Source organism: Sturnus vulgaris, chromosome 3, assembly GCF_052056855.1.
Source record: "Sturnus vulgaris isolate bStuVul1 chromosome 3, bStuVul1.hap1, whole genome shotgun sequence".
Lineage (NCBI taxonomy): Eukaryota > Metazoa > Chordata > Aves > Passeriformes > Sturnidae > Sturnus > Sturnus vulgaris.
The window spans coordinates 58352159-58372738 of record NC_142245.1 but is presented as its reverse complement, the minus strand read 5'-3'; the positions used below and the strand labels follow the sequence as shown (position 1 = coordinate 58372738).

The window sequence follows — 20580 nt, the reverse complement described above, 5'->3', positions numbered from 1 at the left end:
GTACAGTGTGTTCTTGCAGCTAGCTGCATCCATATGAAGAGTGCAGAGAGGCACACACCAGCTGTGCACAACTGCACCACATTCAGCAGCAGAGTGTTTGAATATGAACAAGGCTCTCATTTTAGTCTCAGTTCTTCCCTTCTCTCCCTGTTGGATGAATAAATCTGCTTTGTTCCTGTTTATGTGATACAAGTGGGTGAGAATTAGCAGTTTGGAATTACTGGTTTGGGTTATTAACTTGGGTTCATGAATAAACAGAATGACTGCTGCCAGGGAATCATGCATTAATTATCCTTGAACTATGCTGATGGAAGAGTGATAGAGAACCAGAAAATATACTACGAGCTTTTGACTGCTTTATTATTTTTAGCATTGCTAAAAGGAGAAAACTGGAAAAAAATGCTTTTCCTGTCTGCCTCTGGACTGTGCAGGGGGCTGCAATTCAGGCACCTCCTCTAGAACATGAATGACAGATGTGTTGCAGTAATTATTTTTTTTTTGTTATGATCACTACGAGCCAGTCAAGCAAAGAACAGATCCCATTCTGATATCTCTTGCCCTGGACATCCACTTGGCTTCCATAAAACTGCTAACTGTGGCTGTTCATCTTGGTGCCAGCTCTGGTAATGAAGTAGTTAAGTGAGACCTGCAGAAAACCCCAGAGAAATGCACTGATTAAACACTTTAGTTTTATCTTCTACTGTTCTTCTTGCCTGGTCTTTTTCACCTTCTTCCGGCCTTGGCAGTGCGTGCTCTTGTGTTTTTTTGAAAAAGCTGGATGGGAAATTATTTGGTTCAACATATGTTAAGGAAGTGGAAACAGCTGGGGGCCAAAGGCAGAATGTGGCTGGCAAGGCAAGTTGTTATTTTTATGCAGAGCTGTTCAGTTGGGTCTCTTTGTGTAGAGACGTCATTCCACTTGGCCCAATTTTACCTCGGTGCCTCCTATTAATCCTCTTGCCTTTGAGCATTTTGTCTTAGTAGTTTACACACCTGCATGTTTATGCATTGTGATCCACTGCAGCTTCTCCTTATCTCTCCCTTTCCTCAGCACTTTTCTCTTCCTTTTCCTCTCCTACAGCAGTTGCCACTCCTACAGATACCAGGGGCAATGGGAGGGGTCTGGCCCAGTTTTGTCTGTCACCTTCCCAGCCCTTCCTCTTCCCAAGGCCAAGAGAGCCTAGGGTGAAAGCTGGTCTGAAGGAAAAGAGCCAGCCAACTTCTGCCAAGTTTGAAGAGACCGACCAAGGATGACTTGAGAGGAAATTATTAGGCAGGGGAGAGGATGGGATTTCCATTGTGCCCAGGGAAATGGTCTAATTTGAGTAATTTGCATGAAGTCATAATGAGACAGGACTTAAAACTTCAATCGTATGTATGGTACTTTCTACTCTGTATTATTATATATAATTATACATATGTATTACATTATTATATATTCTAGGGCAGTAAGTGATAGAGCAGGACCTCATAACCCCCTATTTTGGGGCAGGAGAAAGCCTTAAGTTATTCCATCAGGAATACAGGGATGTTACTCTCTTAGAAGAGAAAAAAAGTAAGGTAGTAAGTGATGCTGTATCAAGGCAAAGAATAAAGTTGTCTCCTTGTTTATTCCTACCCTTTCCCTGTATGTTTCAAAAATTCCCCTTCTAGTCTGTTGCCACTTATTTCCAGTAATTAATTCAGCCGAGCAGACTGGCACATTTTGGCCTGTCACATGCAGGTCTTGCATAATGTGGGTGAAGCAAACAGATATACTTGGGCCTTGATTATACCAAGGCCACTTTATATGGCCACAGGGATCGCTCTTGGTGTTTTTATTCAAGCATCAAAGACCAAGGCCATTCTGTTATTTCTTCCTGGTTTGCTAAGGAAAGTGATTTAGTTGCAGAGCTCTTACTGCTGTTTTGTTACAAACCCTTATAAATTCCTGGGAATAAGAAAACAGTTCCAAGCAAAACACAATTTTGACTATTGGCTTCCGTGTGAGAGCTTTGTAGCCTAATTCCTATGTCAAGGATCCCATAAGACTTATTCAGAGCCAGCATGGCAAGACTTAACTTTTTTTTTTTGTATCATTGACTCTGAAACAGGAGTATGGCAACCTTATGCAGAGAGGAGAAGCAAGGCTCGGAGCCACCTCACTGACTCCTGCCACAAGAGTCTTTAAAACAGCCCTAATTCTGACAACCTTGCTGATATAATTTCAACCTGTTCTATGAAGTGTATCACTAACAGTATTTCTCAGAATCTATCTTTATGTCTTCTAATAAATAATAAATTTGTTGAAATATATTTAGTACCTTTGAAAGCTCAGTAACAAAGTTGCTATTTTTATGTATTTTATGTGCGATACAGGGTAGCCTTTTGGTTATTTCAGTGCCATTAACTGAATATAGGAACATTAAGCTTAATAGACATGGCAGACATTGCTTTACCTGATTTTTTTTTTTATAAACGCTTTTGAAGTGTTTACTTGTGAAGTGTTTACATTTATCATATGCAATAAAATACTCCAAGGGCAAAGAGCAAATGGGTTAAGCCAGTGTAATAAATAAAGCTAGTATCAATTAGCTTGCCATTGCTTTCTCCCATTAACCTGGCATGGATCTTAGCCCTGGCTGCTGCACTTTCTTTCTTTTTTCTTTCTTTTTGTTTTTTTTTTCCTGATTTTTATAAAGATCCTAGGTTGCAGCTATGCTTTTGTCAGTAATGATAAGCTGTTGATATTGATGCCACCTGATTGCTTGATTTCTACAATCAGATGTTTTCCATTTTAGAATCCTTTGATTTCCTATCAGTCAGATGGTAAAAAGAAGAGAGAGGTTCTGCAATAAAACTTTCAAAGAACAAACAGAAAATAAAATCTATTTAGAGTCTAACAATATAATTCTTGCCTTCTTTCTAGTTCAAAGGGACAAATTACCAGCAGCCTCTGAAAAACCAGAACATGTACAAGACTTCATTATAGCCAACGATTTCAGGAAATATTGACAGATCTAGTTCTGAGGCAGAATTTCCTGCTTCCTGCCTTGATGGATAAAGTACTGACACACACAAATTCATCTGTTCATTTTGAATATGTGCTGACAGAAGCAGTCTGAATTTCAGAGCATATACACTCCAGGTGTACACACTTGGGATGTCCCTGACTACAGAGAGCAAGACTCTTGCATCCTGTTTGACATCCCTGGGGATTTACAAGAGGAAAACATGAGCTGTCATGGGCTCGTGATGGCAGAGGTATGAAGGTGACACCCAGTGTGCTTGCAGGAGAAGGAGAATTGTCTCCTGCCAAGCTTCATCACATTTTTGTCTGCATGAAGAGAAGTTGGCTCAGTGTCTAAACTTTAACAGCAGTAGTTCAAAATTGTTTCTGTCACTTTCTTTACATTTCTGTTCATTTGTTGCTAAGTGTCTCTATCTTTTTGGTCTTCTTTCTGGAGAGACCACATAAAAACTTTTAAAGGAAAAAATCTAAATCTGACTTGACTGTGGCAGCATAATATGCCTAAAAATTTATTGTTTTTTCCTTTTTTTTTTGTTTTTTTTTTCTGTTGTAACTCAAACTAAAAATATCAGCCAACTTTTTAGTACTAGAAGATTTTGGGTTTTTCAGTAATTTGGAGCTGGTAGCATTGGTCGCACTTACAAGACTTTCTCACCCCAAGCTGCCACAACTTGCAGCAGTTTCTGCATGTTGGATTGATTAACCTGTTGTGGTTAAAGCTGAAGTGAGCAGTCAAGGAGAGAGATCTCTCAGGAACATTTTCTGTCTGTTAGCCTTTTGAAAAGCTTGATTTATAGGAAGCAATACATTGGCATTTAAGCTGTCTAAACATAGGTGCTTACTTTGAATTAATTTTGATAGGAGTTATGACTAGGGGTGCTTTCTATGTGCCAAAATGCCATATAAAACAAGCTATGATTATCTTTTGGGGGCCATTAAAATAAATAGTTTGTTCAGATATTGTGCTGACAATGACAGTATTAAAAAAATAGAGAGACTTTGATAAAGTAATATACAGCAAATGTAGTTGCATACATTAGGGAATTTCAAGAAGTATCGTTCTAGTCATGACTATGGTGGGTGAAAACTTCTGTGAGAAGATAACATGAAAGAAACAGCAAAAGTTTGGGGTATGGCTGTGCTTGTTGGCACTTAATATACACCTAAGCTATGCATCTGAAAGCCATTCAAAAGGCCTAACTTGCATAAGAGTGCCAGGAAACACTACTTTATTTGTAGACATCCTGGACAGCTGTTGTCAGACTATAAAGAAGAAGCAGAGAAGGCACAGAAAGGAAAAAGCCTAAATGTAATGTATCTTGTGGACTGAACAATCTGTCCTCTTCTTCTGAAACACTGAAATCTTAGGGAGACTTCAAATAGCTAAAAAGCTGTAATTAGAGCCCTCTTCTGAGACATGCATTTGTTTCCCTGACATTATGCAGGAGAGTTCCTGTTTTCCTGTTGTTTCCTGTGGCATAAACATTTATTTTAAATTTCTTTTGTCATCTAGGGAGATGCTGTCTGGGGGAGACGTGCTTTCACGTGACATTCTTCCTTCCCGCTGCTGTTTTTGTGGCCTCAAAGGCAAATGCAGGATATTCCTCTTCCAGTTCCTTCAGTAACTCTGCTTATTCCAGTATCTCTGATCAATTGATTTGCAGTGAGGTCAGCATTTCCAAAGAGCTAATATAATTGTGTGAAAGAAATGTAGAAGAGACTGGCATTGAACTTCCTAGAAAAGGCTGAAACATTCTTCAAGCTTGTATAGATTACAGAGGATTTGAACAATAATAGAAGTATTTCAAGTACTGTAATGTAAGCATGATTCAGCTGATACTAAAATGAGATGAGGATGAAATCAGATTGACATAATTTATCTAGACCCCTTGGGGTCAAGAACAAGTTTGGCAAGACCCTCAGAAGACTTCTTATCAATCCAGATGAAATTGATCCTCTCTGTGCGTGGCTCTGATCTGTACTATCTCTCAGGTCTCTTCCTTGCTGTACTTCTGTGACAATATGATTCAAGTTGCTCAGCAGGTGATATCCTGTATCAACACTAAGAATTAGAAAGGTAGGAGAACTTCAATTAGCTGCTGCTGCACACTGGTAATCATATTTAAGATTCTGTATTGCCTTCTGCACATCATTTCTCTATGGCTACACAGAAGTGATCTGGACTAAGAAGTCCAGTGGATAAGCTGTGCTAACAAAGCATTAATAGGAAAAGCCTCATAGGTTTGCAAACTGGGAACTGCAGAGAACCCATTTTAAAATTAGCACACAGATGTGCTCCTACAAGTCCTTGGCCTGATTTACCACATGACCTAATGACTCATGACCACACAGTTAAACACTGCTGGATAATCTAGCTTAACTTTTTAATAGTTGCAGTAAATAATTTAAGAAAACCTTCAGAAAGGCAGGTGTGAAGGAAGGACTTTCTTGGTTGAGATCCTTATAACCTCAAAAAGCAGAAGGGTGACATGAGGAATCCTGTGTTTTGAGATGACATGTAAAATCCACTTTATTTAAGGTGCTTTCTGAAAGCTGCAACTGATAAAAGCACAGAAGTTTCTGTTCATCAGGACAGAAAATGGGAGGCGTGTGTGTGCTTTACTCTGAAGAAATGGGCAGGAATTATACTTAAAGATAATATGGGTTTATCTCCTACTAGGAATTCCATGGCACTAGTTGACCTCAGCCTTCATTCAGTAATGCTCTTTCTCTTGTAATGCTATAAATTACTCTAAAATAGGTTTGCTTCAGCATCATGTGAAGGAGAGAAGGTAGAAAGGAAATATGAATAGTCAAGTCAATTGTGCAGCAGAAGGTATGTAGGACAGGTTTTAGACAGATGTGCCCATGATCAGCTGAAAAGGATGTCATAGAAGGGCTAGTGATCCAGTGATATGTTATAAATTAATTAACCCCGATGGGTAATTAACTTCTTTGTACAAATATTTCAATTGGAGAACACTGAATTTTGTTTGCGATGCACTTACCTTGCACCTGTTTACTCCACTATTGCATGAAGACTTTGATTAGGAGGAAAGGATTTTATCTTGTCTCAGTGAAGTTTTTAGTATATAGCTTTGGTTGCTGGCAAATCAGCCTGTGAGATACCTTCAAAATGTTGGTTATTTTAGAAATCTGGCTTCTCCTCTCTTCAAGCAGCCTTCACCATATTCCCTTCCTCCTTCTGACTAGAGCATTGTCAGCATGTTAGCCTGCCATCCTAACTACGGAAATTTTCTTTGTGTCTCTCCCCATAAACCAGATCTTCTGTCCAGGTTAAGGACAGCTGATGTGATCACAAGCTAACCGTAAATATCATTGTCCATAAATATATTTTCCTGGGCCCTGGCATCCCAAATAGAGTTTGTAGCAACTGGCAGGGGGTTGGGTCTTTCAGTAGGGTCTGATTTGGGGGAAGGTGTGGACACCTGGCTCTGGCAGAGGAGAGTGGGGAGTTAGGGGTGTGAGTGTGAGCAGAGGGGAGGAAAGGGCTGCCTGCTAGTCTGAAGGTTGGTGGTACAGCTCAAGCAGAAGAGGCTGAGGAGGCTGAAGTGGTTTTGATGGTTGAGATGTCAGTGGGCTGTTTGACCAGGCAATACTACTGCATCTCCAAGCAAGGCCCCTTCAGCTGGTCTAGGCCAGAGTATTGACAGCTGAAATACAGTGTGGACATAAATACATAAATAAAGGCATAAATACAGTGTGGGTGTCAGCTTCTCCTTGGTACCTGCCTGGGTATGCATTCTTAGTACATGATAAATTTTATCTCTGTTTCAGTGATGATTCACTCTCCCTGAAGGATAATGTACGTTGTGTTTACTACAGAGAAGTGGCATGTAAATAAGCAGTTAAAGCAAAGTAGCTGGCACAAATGCACTACTACTTACAACCTGAAAAATGTGACTTCAGGTCACTTAGTGTCTTTTTCATATTCTTACTCTTCTAGTTGAAAAGTGTCTCTTCCCTTCCTTACGAGGCTTATTTATAAGCAGCAGGGTGTGGTTTTGCAGTGTGAAAGATGGATGTGGGAGGCTTAAATTAGGTGTTGATAAAATTCAGAGTAGGAAGGAAAAAGTCATTATGAAAGAGGTTATCACTGTTGCTTCCATTACCAAAGCAGGTGAGTGTGCCATGAAACCAACAGGTGCCAGGTTCAAAACAAACAGGAGATAACAGGCTGCTTCACAGGCTACTGCACGCTGAAGTTACACAATCCTTGGCCACAGTATGTCTTGGGGTCGAGAAGTTCTCAAAGCTTCAGAAATTGGCTTTGAAGGTTCATAGATGAAAGATGGCTTGAGATTTAACAGGCACAAATACACCTATCATGGCTTAAACTGTCTGTCACACACAAATCCCTGGAAACCAAGTATGAAATCTTGCAGAATGTCAGTCTGAGCTTTCCATGCTAATTTATTCCTCCCTGATATCCACTGCTGGCCAGTGTCAAGCACAGTACACCGTGCTAGATACCATTTTTGATCCACCATGAATCTTTTCAGGTTCTTAACCATGCTCTTAGAGTGCACATTTGTACCAGTACTACTGCACCTCTACTTGGAGAAGGTGGGGATATCTTGTACTGCTTTAACTATTGTCAAAAGGATCTAGTCTTTCGTGTGGATGAAGCAAAAGACATTTCAGTAACAGCACATGGGCTGAACCAACAGTTTATCTTAAGCTCTGAAGACAGAAACGCAGTAAAAAATACTTTTTAATACAATCTTTAACAACAAAATGAAAGTCGGATGTTTAAATTCCATATGACAAAGAATACCTTTTAGGCAGAATTGCCTTTTTGAGAGTTCAGTGATTTATTTTGAGTATAGAACAATGCCGTTTGGATTTTGAAAACAGGGGGGAAAACAGAGACATTCAAATTTCTTATAAGGAAATTTTTATTAGTATAAATTAGTATATATTAGTATACCTGCTAAGTTAATTTAACTGGGACTTCATACCCTGTTTTCCCAGTTAGGTGATTAGGAAAATGACGCTGCTGTTTATAAAGACTGACTTGAAATTTGTAATTTTGGCAGGAGATCCTAATGGTTTGCACACTGCAGACACCAGCCTGGAAGAAACTTGGGTGAAGCTTCTTGCAGAGGGAGAAGAGGAGGCTTTCCAGTTATTTTAATTTCTGTAACTAGAATGAAGTAAGATATTATCCTTTCTCTAATAGTTAATGGGCTGCAAGTCATTTGTTGTGCTCAAGGAGAGTGTGAAGTTGCACAGACTAACTTTCTTGGATACTCTGTTGGGATGCAAGCAAGAAAAATGGCAAATAAGTCTTTGATCATGTGATGGAGTCAGTTGCTGGCCACGTCTGCCTTCAGGCTGGTCAGCAGGACAAGTGCAAACTGCTGACAGTAAATCTCCAACATAGGTTATTGAATATCTATGTCCATGCTATTAGTCAGCTAAGGAGAAAAAAGCCAGGGAAGTTTTCCTGGGCTCTAGAGCCCTTGATACTTCCTGCCCAGGACTTGCAGAAACCCCCTTAACTCACACTGGTGTATCCTGTGTCCTAACAAGGACATGGAGTCCTAAGGAGGAAATTCAGCAAACCTACACCCAGTGCCTTGGTCTCCATTCTCGTAACAGCTTCTCTAAATGGCTTCAAGGCCCCTTAGTTCCAAGATCATGTAATATGGTGTCCTGGGAACAGCTTCTAACCACACGAAGGAGCCTCCCTGTCTCAGGCCAGTGCTGTCGTTAGTGCCTCATTCTATAACAGGATGGTAGGAATAAGGTTCTAACTTTTTTACCTGCATAGGCAGCAGAGACAAACACAGCTGTTGAGAAGGAGGCCACAGATGGTGGCCTACTCAGCAGTGGTAGCTGAGATGGAGAGTTCAAGTGTCTTGTTAGATTGGGAGTGCCATAGAAAGATGAAGGCTGCACCATGGTCTGTTCAGCCCCAAGTCTTAGAGGCAGCAGCCTTTTTGTCTGAGATCTGAACTTGGTCCTATGCAACACCCACCTCGGTTTAGTGTTCTACCCATGATTTTGCTGCTGTTCCTGTTGTTCCCAAAGCTCTGGATGCAAGTATAAGAGCCAGGACAGCTGGGGACAGGACACTCGAAGGCTGACAGTTCAGGGAACTGTGAGAGCAAGGGAAAGGAGGAGGAAGGGGTGACTTGTTCTCAGCTTTCATACATGCAGGGTTGCTAACATAGCCCTTATGCTAATGCAGCCATGATGCTGTTAAACCTTTTCTGTCTCTCTCTAGCTCAGTACATGGGTAGTTTGAGCACACAAGTATCTGCATTAACCTTGGCTTGGACCGTATGCTTCAAGCTGTAGAGTGAACTGGTGGTGAAGAAAAACAGCAGCAATTTCTGGTCAGGAGGCAACCCATAACTGGGAAGGGGCTTGTGTGATATCCATTGTGATTCAGAGGAACCCTGACAGGAAATGTGCAGGTTTGGTAAACAAGCCAATAGCACTAAGAAAATGCCTGGCTACGTGTCACCAATTTTGACTCCCAAGGGAAACTGATTTCCAAAACATCGTCATTCAGCTCAACTCTTAGAGACTGTGCAGGTTTTGATCAGTAAACATTACCTATCTTAACAAAGGCTATTACTAGTGAAGAAAGAAAAGGCCAGGTATACAGTTGCTGTGAAGTAAAAGCCTGCAGGCAAAATAGCTGACATTCACTTAAAACCCTATAATTCTGCTAGTGAAGAAAAGAAAATGCTCTCAACTGGCAGATGAAATGTACTCTTTTCCTTGTCTTCATGTAAAAGGTCAAACAGAAAAAAAAAATCAGGAGGTCAGAAATAAATCAGGAACAGTAAAAATAGTCCTTAAGACACTGCAATGTTAACAGTCCTTTTTTTCTGTAGCCTGATCTTGCTACAGGAAAGAAAACCTGATGAACCTGCCAAAGCATTAAAAGCAATACAACTGCATTTTGAAAGGCAATAAAAGCAGATTGTGTGGGTAAAAGGCTGTGCCGTTCACCTTTCATCTCTCTGATGGTCACCCAAGGATATCCTTTGTGATTATAAAGGGTGCCATTTTAGGACCATTTATGTTGTTATTTGAACTATATCTATGCATTGCTGAGGTAACTTTAATTGGGTTGCTATTTAGGTGATGCAATTAAACTGTTGACCTTCTGATAGCAAAATATCCAAACGAAATAGTCTTGTTTGGGTAGGGGCTGTTAAAATGTATGGTGGTTTATTGACATACTTCAGGTTTATTGACCTAACCTTCTAGAGCTACCTTATGTAATGCAGAAAAGCTCCTTTGTGGCTTGCATTCATTTTGAAGACTTTCCCCCCTGCTTTGTCAGGGGCAAGAGCTCAGAGAATCCTTTACTTGTTATTTAGTGAAAGTCCTCCTGGAAATCGTGCATCTGCAATCTTGAGTTGAACTGTACCATAGGGTTTGAGTTTTAGCTTGCAGAGGAACCTTTCAGTCATCCCTTCTAGGAAGAAACCCAGGTCAGACACAAGTCATTTGATTCTCAGTTTTATGCAAAGAGTTAACGACATCTATGTTTTTTCCACATATTAGACATGCATAATTAAAATAGCTTCTCATGTCACCTTGCTAATTTATGAACACAGAAGAATTTGTGCATTTATATTGGATACTCTGGTCAAACATAGATTATTTTGTAATAGTTTTCTGTTTGTAGCTAATGTCCAGGAAGGAGAGAGAGAAGGCTGAGACCTGGAATGCTACATCACTGTGAAGTGGGTCTGTCACTTCACAGCTGTAACTGGCATAGATTGAGACAAGCTAAATTAATTGACCTTTTCTTCCCTAATATCTAAGGGCTACTTTCCATTCTCTGAATTTTGAATAACTTTTTTTCATCACCACCCTGAAGATGATGTCTGTGTCTCTGAAACACACTACACAATCTAGTCTGCTTTCAACATCTATCTACCTGCACTTAATTCTCCATGGGTTGTATGTGTTAGCAATCTGATGGAGAGACTTCTTGAGACTTCTGTCTGCCAGAGCAGTTTATTCTTTGTGGTTTAACTCTTTTCCTTTTTCATATCCTTGGGTTTTACTTTTGAAAAAAAAATTGTGGTGACAGATGGCAGTGGTTTTCCATACTTCAGATACTGATCATTTCTCTTGACCTGACCAACTAGTTTGTTTCTTACCCTGTCTTCCCTGCCCCTACCTAAAACAACTTTTCTTGATAATTCAGGTTGCTTTCTGACTTCTGGAGCATGCTTATTTCTTTTCCTGTGGGGCAATGAAAGCTGGTCCTGCCTGGTTGCTGTGAGTTGTCAGAACATAATTTCAAGTCCTACTCTAAAGAGTTCAGTTATGGGAACTATATTTTTTTCCTTCTCCACCCCCAAGATTTAGAATAAGCCAAAGGGAAAATTAATCTGATGGCTTTTAGAAACAAATTTGCAAATATTTTATATCATACTTTTGCCACAACATAGTTTCAAATCCTGCTTTTATGAAATCCGTGGAAATTTCCAGTGGATCCAAGTCTGAGGTGGGTGTCTGTTAAGAGTCAGAAAACAAAATGTGGTATGAGTTAGAAACAGAGATCATATTAACTGTTTCCTTTCCAGTTTCCTTTCAACAGAAAATTCTGTTGTCCTACATGTGGTATTTCTTCTATGGCTGTTTCCCTGGAGAAAGTCTGGATGGGCAGTAGGTTAGAAGTTACTCTGCCCTATAAGTTCATGTTTTGTCAAATCATCACCTGTGAATGAGGTAAAAAGGTGTGCTTTTACAACTCGAGTTTCCTGACAAACTACCTGGGCTCAAGGCACCTCTTCACAGTGGCATGTCCAGAAGGCAAAAGTCCCCATAGTAGAAGACTCAACTGGGAGACTCTGGACCATGAGATTAAAAGCTTTTTTGACTTAGTAGCATGCCTAGTTTTCACTAAAAAGCTAAACAAGCACCAGGCTTGTTAGGATTATTCATCTTTAATGTGGTCATTTTTTTGCTTAATCTATGAAAGTTATTACAGGCTGGAATACATATAATTTATACAATATGGTATTGGGACTCCAGGGAAAGGTACTACTGTTCAAAGAAGAAAAGGAAAGTGGGACATCTGGAAAAAATCAGATGAGGAAAACCAGAACACAAGTTGGTGAAATTGCCACAAAAGTTTTATTTTGCTAAAATTCCTGGGGTGAGCTTGCGGCATTATTCATTTTACATGCCAATTATCCTTGCCTTTGCATCTATTTATAGTTGCCCTTCTGTGGAGGCCCAGACTGAGAAGCATAGTTTTGAACTCCTTCTGCACTCTTGTTGCACAAACCCAGTCCATGCTATTTTGGGGTCAGACACCTGCGGCCGGGGCAGTGGAGAGGAGCAGGCGTCAGAAAGAAAGGAACTAAAATAATTTCTGTACAACATTTCGTAAGACTTTGACCATTGCCAAAATGGGATTAATCAATGTTCAGTAGCCCTGAAGAAACCATGTGCCTAGTTCCCCACCAGTTTAACCACGGAAACTTGCCAGTGCAGGAGGAAGGTCGGGCCTTACCATCCAGAGTCAAAAAAGCAGCTCCGGCTGCAAGCACCGCCATTCCCCCGAGCTCCAGCTGCTCCGGGGCAGGTGTAGGGAGCGTATCCCGCAGACAACAGCGGGCCCAGAGGTCTGGGCATCCCCTGGCCATCAGAGGGGTCCCAGCTGTGCTGCCAGCCCTGGCTGAGCCCATGCCCTGCTGCCTCCCTCCCAGAGCAGGCGCTCCCGCTGTGCGCCGGGAGTCCGGAGGCTGTTTGGCACTGCAAGCAAACTAATGCAAAACACAGTCAAAGTGCTTTCATGTGAGCTCCTGAGGAGAGGCTGCAAAGGATACGCACAGCCTTGGGTTTGTTTACGAGCAGAGAGAAAGGGCTGCAGTGGGAAATGGCCGCATCACTGCTCCTTGTGGTGTGCTGTGTGCTGTTTATACAATCGTGCTAAGTGGCAAGCGCAAACACACTCATGACAGAGCACCTCAGGAACTCCTTTTGATCTTCCTCAAAACCCAAAAAGGGAGAGAGTTGTTTAAATTTGTACTACTGTCACAGCTGCTCAGCTGTTTGAACCTTTTCTCCACCCAGTTATGTTTACTTGACTCTGCAGCCAATGCCAGAGTTTGAAATTGAGGTCACTGGTTCAGCCTGGAGAAGGGGAGACTAAACAGGAGATCTTATGGTGGTCTGCAGCTTCCTCATGAGGGGAAGTGGAGATGCAGGCACCCATCTCTCCTCTCTGGTGACCAGTGACAGGACCTGAGTGAATGGCCTGAAGCTGTTTGGGGGGGAGTTAGGTGGCATATTACATAAAGGTTGTATGTGGCATATTACATAAAGGTTCTTCTCCCTAAGGGTGGTCAGACACTGGAACAGGCTCCCCAGAGAGGTCACTACAGCACCAAGCCTGCCAGAGTTCAAAAATTGTTTGGACAATACTCTCAGGTACGTATGTGACCAGGCTGTCCTGTACAGGGCCAGGAGTTGGACTTCACTGATCCTTGAGGGTCCCTTCCAACTCAGGACGTTTTGTGATTTTCTGAAATCCAAGCTTGTCTCTTTGGATGGATGTTTTATAATAGTGAATATCTGGGTAGTGTGATCACAGTTGTATTTGTAGCAACCTCTGTTGTCTGCAACTTTCCCTCTTTTACTGACATGTTCATAAGTACTATTCAAGACTCAAAAAATATTTCTGTTATTGTTTCATAAGACCTTAGCAAGGTTGGTACATTGTGTGAGTCCAGGAATATAAGAACTCCTGGCTTTTCTATTCATACTTTGTGAATTTAACTTACATTTTCGGATTCGTTTTACTCCCTGTAGGTATGTCCTGGACTCCTCCGTAGTAATTATTTTTGATGATTCCACTAACGCCTACTTCTTAAGACAGAGATGATCTATTTCAGACTCCTCCGCTGAATGAATTTAGCCAACAATCCACTCATGACTCTGGCAGATGTTTTCACTTTCTTTCTTTCCTTCAGGCCAGTAAAATCTTTATAAATCTTTCCTCTACCATTCCAGAAATGTGAGAGCTTCCCCCTTGACGCCTGAAACATCTCACTGACCTTGTCTGCATACAGCAGAATACATTTGTAGATACTGCAGACACCTAAGTTTAAATAAACAAAATCCCAATATTTAGTCTTACAAAGGGTTGATCCAGATTAGACTCATATGCACAAAACTAGGTATTTCTTAAGGATACTTACTCCACAATTCAACCCACAGCTGTCAACTTGATTACCTACTGTAGCAAGTCCAAATGTTTATGTTGGTTGCTCCTATAGTTTATATAATAACATTGTGTCTCCTCTCCTAGTATGCACACCAGTAGCCATGAACTTAATAGACTATTTCCATTGATCTCAGGAAATGCTAGCCAAAGATCTGTAGAAAATGCATGAGATCCTGCTCCAAATCAAGCCTAAGTCATGCTCATGACAATCTTTCCTTTGTCTCCATTTTGAGATGCTAACTCTGCTGTCCTGTTGAAGAAGACCTGAGAGTTCAAAGAAGCTACTTCAGACTCTCTTTCCATATGCCCTTTATGGCTTGTCCTCTTTGGTTGGAACTGGAAAGCATTTGGATATGTTGATTATTTCCAGGGAAAGAGTGAACTGATTGTTGTAGTCCATCTAGGGGACACATTATTTTTTGAAACTAAGTTTTGCTAAGAAGCCAAAGATTAATTGGTTATGGAGACTAAATTATCCTGTCACTTTATAATTTATTAGAAAACTTCATGGCATTGTAACCAGAGGCTCTTAGAAGCCTTCATATTGATGAATAATTATGACATGATGAGACATGTTTAAGGAGGAATTTTAAAAATCACTCTAATGCGAATAAATAAAATAGAGATTAGTATTCCAGGGAAAATACATAAACTCACAAAACTACAAATGAAGATTAGAATACACTTTTATGGTTTTGTTTTTTGAGTTTTTTTAAATTGTGAAGTTGCTGGAGTTTTTCCAAAGTAGTAGCATAAGAAGTAGTATTTTATATCTTATTAACTGTGTGCTAATTGCAGTTTATCTACAGCCACTTTAAAGGAAAATTCCCATCAGGGCAATACTCTATTTCAGTTTTCTTCATAAAGGAGTGGTATGGGGATCTCTCCCTTGTCATTCCTATCTCAGTGCTGTTCTTTTTCTTCTGATTCTCAATGAGCCTGCAAGTTGTCGATGTAGAATTTACAATATTTGACTCTGAAAATTCGTGTTGTACTCCCTGGACATCTTGGTATCTCACACCTACCTGGGTATTTTCTGCTTTCCGTGCTTTCTCTGCAACTGCAAATCCCAAATGCTTGCATCAGTTATAAGTTAGTGGATCTATGAGATGGATTCACTCAGGTTCTGTGCTATTTTGAGGAACAGCCATTAGTGTAAAACTCACAGAAATGAGATAAAATTATGAACATTTTATCCAAAAAACTCACCACCCCACAAAAAAGTAAGAATAACTTGGTTAGGACAACTATAAAATTCGCACTTCTATCCAGCCACAACAGTAAAGATGTAATAAAAATGAAATTTTTTTCTTCCTTCTCTCCTTTAACCTTCTTTGAAAGAAAACATTTAGACCTGTGGCATTCTGTAGGATTTACTGATAATCCACGTAAGCCAGTGTCTGGGATCTGACTTTTAGATGTAGTGAGTACCTGTAACTCAGGTTTTAATTTGCAACAGGTACGGGAAATGCCTGCTCCTGCACACCAGGCAGTGAAAGTCAGGAGCTGCTTGGTAAAACCAATGCTATTGTCCTGGCAGTGATGGAAGTGTTACTAATTCAGGGGACAGCTGTAACGAGAGTGCCATTTGCTTATAAAATGCCAAAAGATGGAAATAACCATTACTCACTTGCAAAGAGGACTGCAATGGGGTGAGGTAACTGTGTGTGCTTGTTAACCCTAAGCACCTATTTTATTAATAATATTGCTGTGAGCATAGTGTTTAAGCTATCAATCTTCAATTAAGCCCGAGAGCAGACAGCCAAAGCAGTGGGGGTCTTTCATATCTTGAAAGGCATGTTTTGCAGGACAATATGCCCACTGGGGGACACCTGGGCAGCTAATAACCTTTGAATTGTCCACTCTAGGTCACCTAACCATATGTCATGACTCACTTCCTCAAAAATAGCCTGACTACTTCCACCTGTAGTGGGTTTTCCTAGGAGCAGCTTGCTGAATTTGAGAAATTTGATCCCATCTTGAGTTAATGGGAGTTTTATCTCTGGCACCCATGAGGCAGGGTTGAGGTTTGAATGATGTGTGAGGAACAGCAATCTAGCTGTATTGTCCATCTTTCTGGAATGGTCACCTGGAGATGGCATAGGAGCACTTGATGAAGAGAGCAGGTACTCAATGAGAAAAGGTGCTGCTTCTTTGCATCTACTTTGCTGAGAGCACTCCTCTAATGATTTCATACTTAGAAACGATGTGTTTACCAACAGCAGAAATACATCCAAACCATTAATAGCTGCTCAGATTTTGGGCTGAATGTTTGGGGATCTGCTAAGCCTCTACAAGAGTTTTCTGTGTCTGGCATAAGAAGCAAGTAGTATTCTACTATTAATACTGTTACTGTAATCCTGTGTTATTTGTCCATGTTTTACACAGCATTGTTCTGCTCCTTAAGGACTAGGCTTTGGCCAGTGTTGCATTCTCATCACTGAGGGATGGCTTGTGCATCTGGGTTTTACATCAGAAACATCCTCTCTTGTTTGTGTGGAACTCATTCAGAAAAGTGACTGAACTGTTTTCAAAAGTAGGATGCTGTAGTTTTATACCAATAGAGTGCCAAAACACTTATGTTTATGTGTCCTTGTTTCTGTTTGCAGGAAAATACATCAATACAGAGCACATATGAAATTCTGCCTGTGTAATGAAGAATATTCTTTGACTACACTGTTTCCAGTGTAAACTACTGAACTTACAAACACAAGTTGCATGGGAGATAAGCCAAAGTGATGAAGTCCAAGCAAGATGAGGAAGCACAGAGACTGTAAACACATTATCTTCTATTAAAGGAAACATGTGTTGTAAAGATATAGCGTCTTGTCTTTTATTTTGGTAATAATAAGTTGTTTTCTTCTGATACAGGTGGCAAATTTACCAAGGAAAACATCCGCCAGAGAGCAGAGGTAGGCCAGAACACTTAACAAAAGCTTCATTATCTGTTGTTTTGTAAAGCAGAAGACTGAATGCTGGTCTCCTGAAGATACTGGCAAAACCAGCTTTTGCAATGGCCCAGGAGTTTATCCCAGGTGTTTTGTTACCATAGTGACAGTTTTTTTCACATATGTAGAGAGAAGTTGGTTTAAATTAAGAACTGCTCGTATCAGGGTGCAGTTTTTGGAACCAAGTGACAGTTACAGTTAAATGAACTAAATGCAAGTATTATGAAAAATATTTCTCAGTACACCTTTTAGATGTAGACTAATACTTGGCAGGATACTGCAGACATCACTGCAATGCTAATAGATCACAGTAAATACAGCACAAGTATGTATGATACAGATAAGTTTTACCTTCAGAAACTTCTGTCATCTAAGCCCATAGAGCTCACTAAGAGGAACCAAAATGGATGTATAAACTCACATACTTATACCAACTGGCAAATGCTGAATAAATACATTCCTAGAACAGTATTTTTGTTATAAAACTATGCCAGGTATCATGACAGACATCCCTGTAGTTTCCTTCATGTAGAGACTGCATACAAAAGAAAATTGTTTTGACCTCATATTGTGGGAGAATAGCCTAAGTTCTTATTTCTTTGTGTGCTAGTTCAACAGCTACTAGTGATCTGTGTTGATCTTTTTCTTTTCTGCTTTTCAGAACACGGATATTCTGAACTAATTTATGCTCTTCATTTGAAACACTGATGGATGGTGTTGAGAGTAAAGCAAGGAAGCTGTGAAAATTTGGGGGTACTGGTATCTTTGATATATTTCTAGCAATGCCTTTCATGAGAATTTTACTTCTTTGTGAATTTGAAAATAGAAGTGATAAACCAGGTAAGTATAATGAAAACTTGATATAAAAGGAAAAATTTAATTTAGAGATGATAATTTATACTAATATTTTTATGTTATTGTATTAATTCAGATTTATTGTAATACCTATCTGTTATTAATTATGCATAATACTGATATCCTACAGCATTCCTATCAACTTGTAAAGCCTATGGAAAGTGAAATTTCCACTGATTCTGTTCAATTCACCACATACAACCTACAGATGATGCCAAAATGAATTTTTAAGGGATCACAGACACAGAATATTCTGATTTGGAAAGGACCCACAAGGATCATAAGAGTCCAACTCCTAAGTGAATGCTCTATATGGGGATTGAACCCAAAGCCTTGGTGCTATTAGGACCATGCTCCTACCAACTGAGCTAATCATGTTTTCATCACCTTTTTTTATTATTATGGTCACAGGTATAAATTGAGCAATTATATTTTGGAGGTGCAATTTCTGTGATGCAAATGAGTCTTATTGACAGATCTGATTCAGATGATGATCTGACAGATGATTTAGATTCACAGTGAATTTGCAGATGCTACTTGTGACTTTCCATTGCAGTTACTGGGAACTGATTTTTAATTCTTTGTTGCTGTTTGAGATAGTTTTGTTTCAATGTTTAAATAAATCTGAGGTGTTTACATCTTTGAACATGTTTACTGCATCAGCTATGAAGTAATTTAAATGGTAACAGTGCTAGTGAGCATACTGCAGTACCAAAAACAAAAAAATATTTTGGTAGATAGATCAATAGAGTTTTTTAAGCCCTACTTGATTCAAATCACACCATGTGTGACTGTGATATCATTAAAACAAATATCCCAAATGAGCCATCCCTCGCCCTTCATACCAAAAGGGTGACATCATTTCTGCATATTGTATTGATAGGTTTTGTCATTCAGTACAGAGGTCAGACAAGTAAGCTGGGAAAGCAAGTTATGTTCCAAAAGGCCACACCAAGTCCCAGCATGAGCTTTTTATCTTCTTTGAATGTAGGATCATAAGAAATTAACTTTTATTCTGTTTTGTCCACCTATGTTTTACTGTAACTAGGGGACCTACTGCTTTTCTATTTGGATTCTATTTATTTAAAACAAAATGAGAAGAGTATGTGGGAAAACTCGTAATAATGCCATTTTGGCAAAAAGAGTCTGTACATTGCCATCCCACACAGTGGTGGCTTCAGAGCAGACTGTTGATTGTTTGCCTGGCTAATTTTATACTGCACTTCCTACTTCAGGGTATGGCTCCTACAGCACCAGTCTCATTCTTTAGATGTTGTGGAAAATGGCATTTGCATTGAAGTCAGTGACAGTTGAATGCATACACTGAAGAAAATAAACACAAACATTGCTTTCATTGTCTCTTCCTTCCTCTATTATGTATGCTAAACTTTTGCTATTGTTGTTTTTTTGCTCACAGAGATACCAGGAATACCACTGGAAATTGTGTCTTCCAGTTCCTTCCTTGAAGGAAGAACGAGGAATCAGTTTTTTATTTTTATGTTTTTAATAGTGGAAGAGTACCAAGTCACAACTCTGAAACTTGTTCTACTATAAAAACAGCCCTGCTGAAAACATAGCATGGCTTTGTTTTGCTACTCCACAGAAAAAAATCAAGAAGCTGATGAGCAAATGGAAAAATATGTTGGGAAAAAAAGGATTTTTTTCTTATAAAAATTTGCACGTGTTTATCCTTAGAAACATTTGCAAAAGGTAGATGTCTTTTGTTACGTCCTAAAACAACCTGTTCACTGAACAATACATAACAGTTGAGCTAAATGGTGTTTGATTTTATCATAGTAGCAGCAGAATGGATGTTACAGTGCCTGTATTGCTGTTTGCAAAGAAATATATGCAAATTCAGGCTGATACTGCTTGCCAGACACGGAATATTCACTGTATGGAGAGAGAAAATTCCATTTTTATGCAGATTTTCCTGCTTATTGCCTATAGAGCTCTTCTGTCATATTTGGAGGTACTGCACGTCAAGCACTGGAGAGGCTTTGCATTATTTCCAGAAATCCCACTGATATATGAGGGGATATGTAAAACAGTCAGAGAGGCAAATTAATGCTATTTCTGCCTTCTCTGTATTTCATCATTGATTGAGGACACAGTGTGAGAAAAGAGATTTTGGCATCTCTAGTTGAAATACTGCATTTTTCAGACCACTGTTATTCATATAGCATTGTATGTAAATGTGTTCATTGTTGTGTTGAGAAGACTCAAAAGTCCCAGCAGAGCCATCTCAAATTTCACTCTGTGGTACAGACTGCGAGGGAATGATGTATTGAAGTTGCTGTGTTCAACATAGATTGAGTTCTTCGCTGTTGGAACATTTTATTTTTGGAAGTGGTAGAAGAGAGACAAGGAAAATAGGGCAGGCATAGAAAGTGTGGCTTTGAAAAGTCTATCAGAAGGATTTCCTGTTTATCTTGCAGCTCATCTGTCCGAACACTGTCCTGGTATGCAAGTTTGTGTTTCCTCTCCTACTGAAGCAATTCTCCTCAGAGATGCCAGCCCCTCCTCATGTT

The 20580-nt window shown here is 39.8% G+C and overlaps 1 long non-coding RNA gene across 1 annotated transcript; it reads left to right on the top strand.

Annotated features, from left to right (window-relative positions):
• The first annotated feature begins 16861 nt into the window (after positions 1-16861).
• LOC106851877 (uncharacterized) lies at positions 16862-18672 on the top strand. The gene is made up of 3 exons (XR_001402945.2): positions 16862-17019; positions 17118-17158; positions 17856-18672. It is a non-coding gene; the product is annotated as an uncharacterized LOC106851877 (long non-coding RNA).
• The last annotated feature ends 1908 nt before the right edge of the window (positions 18673-20580 follow it).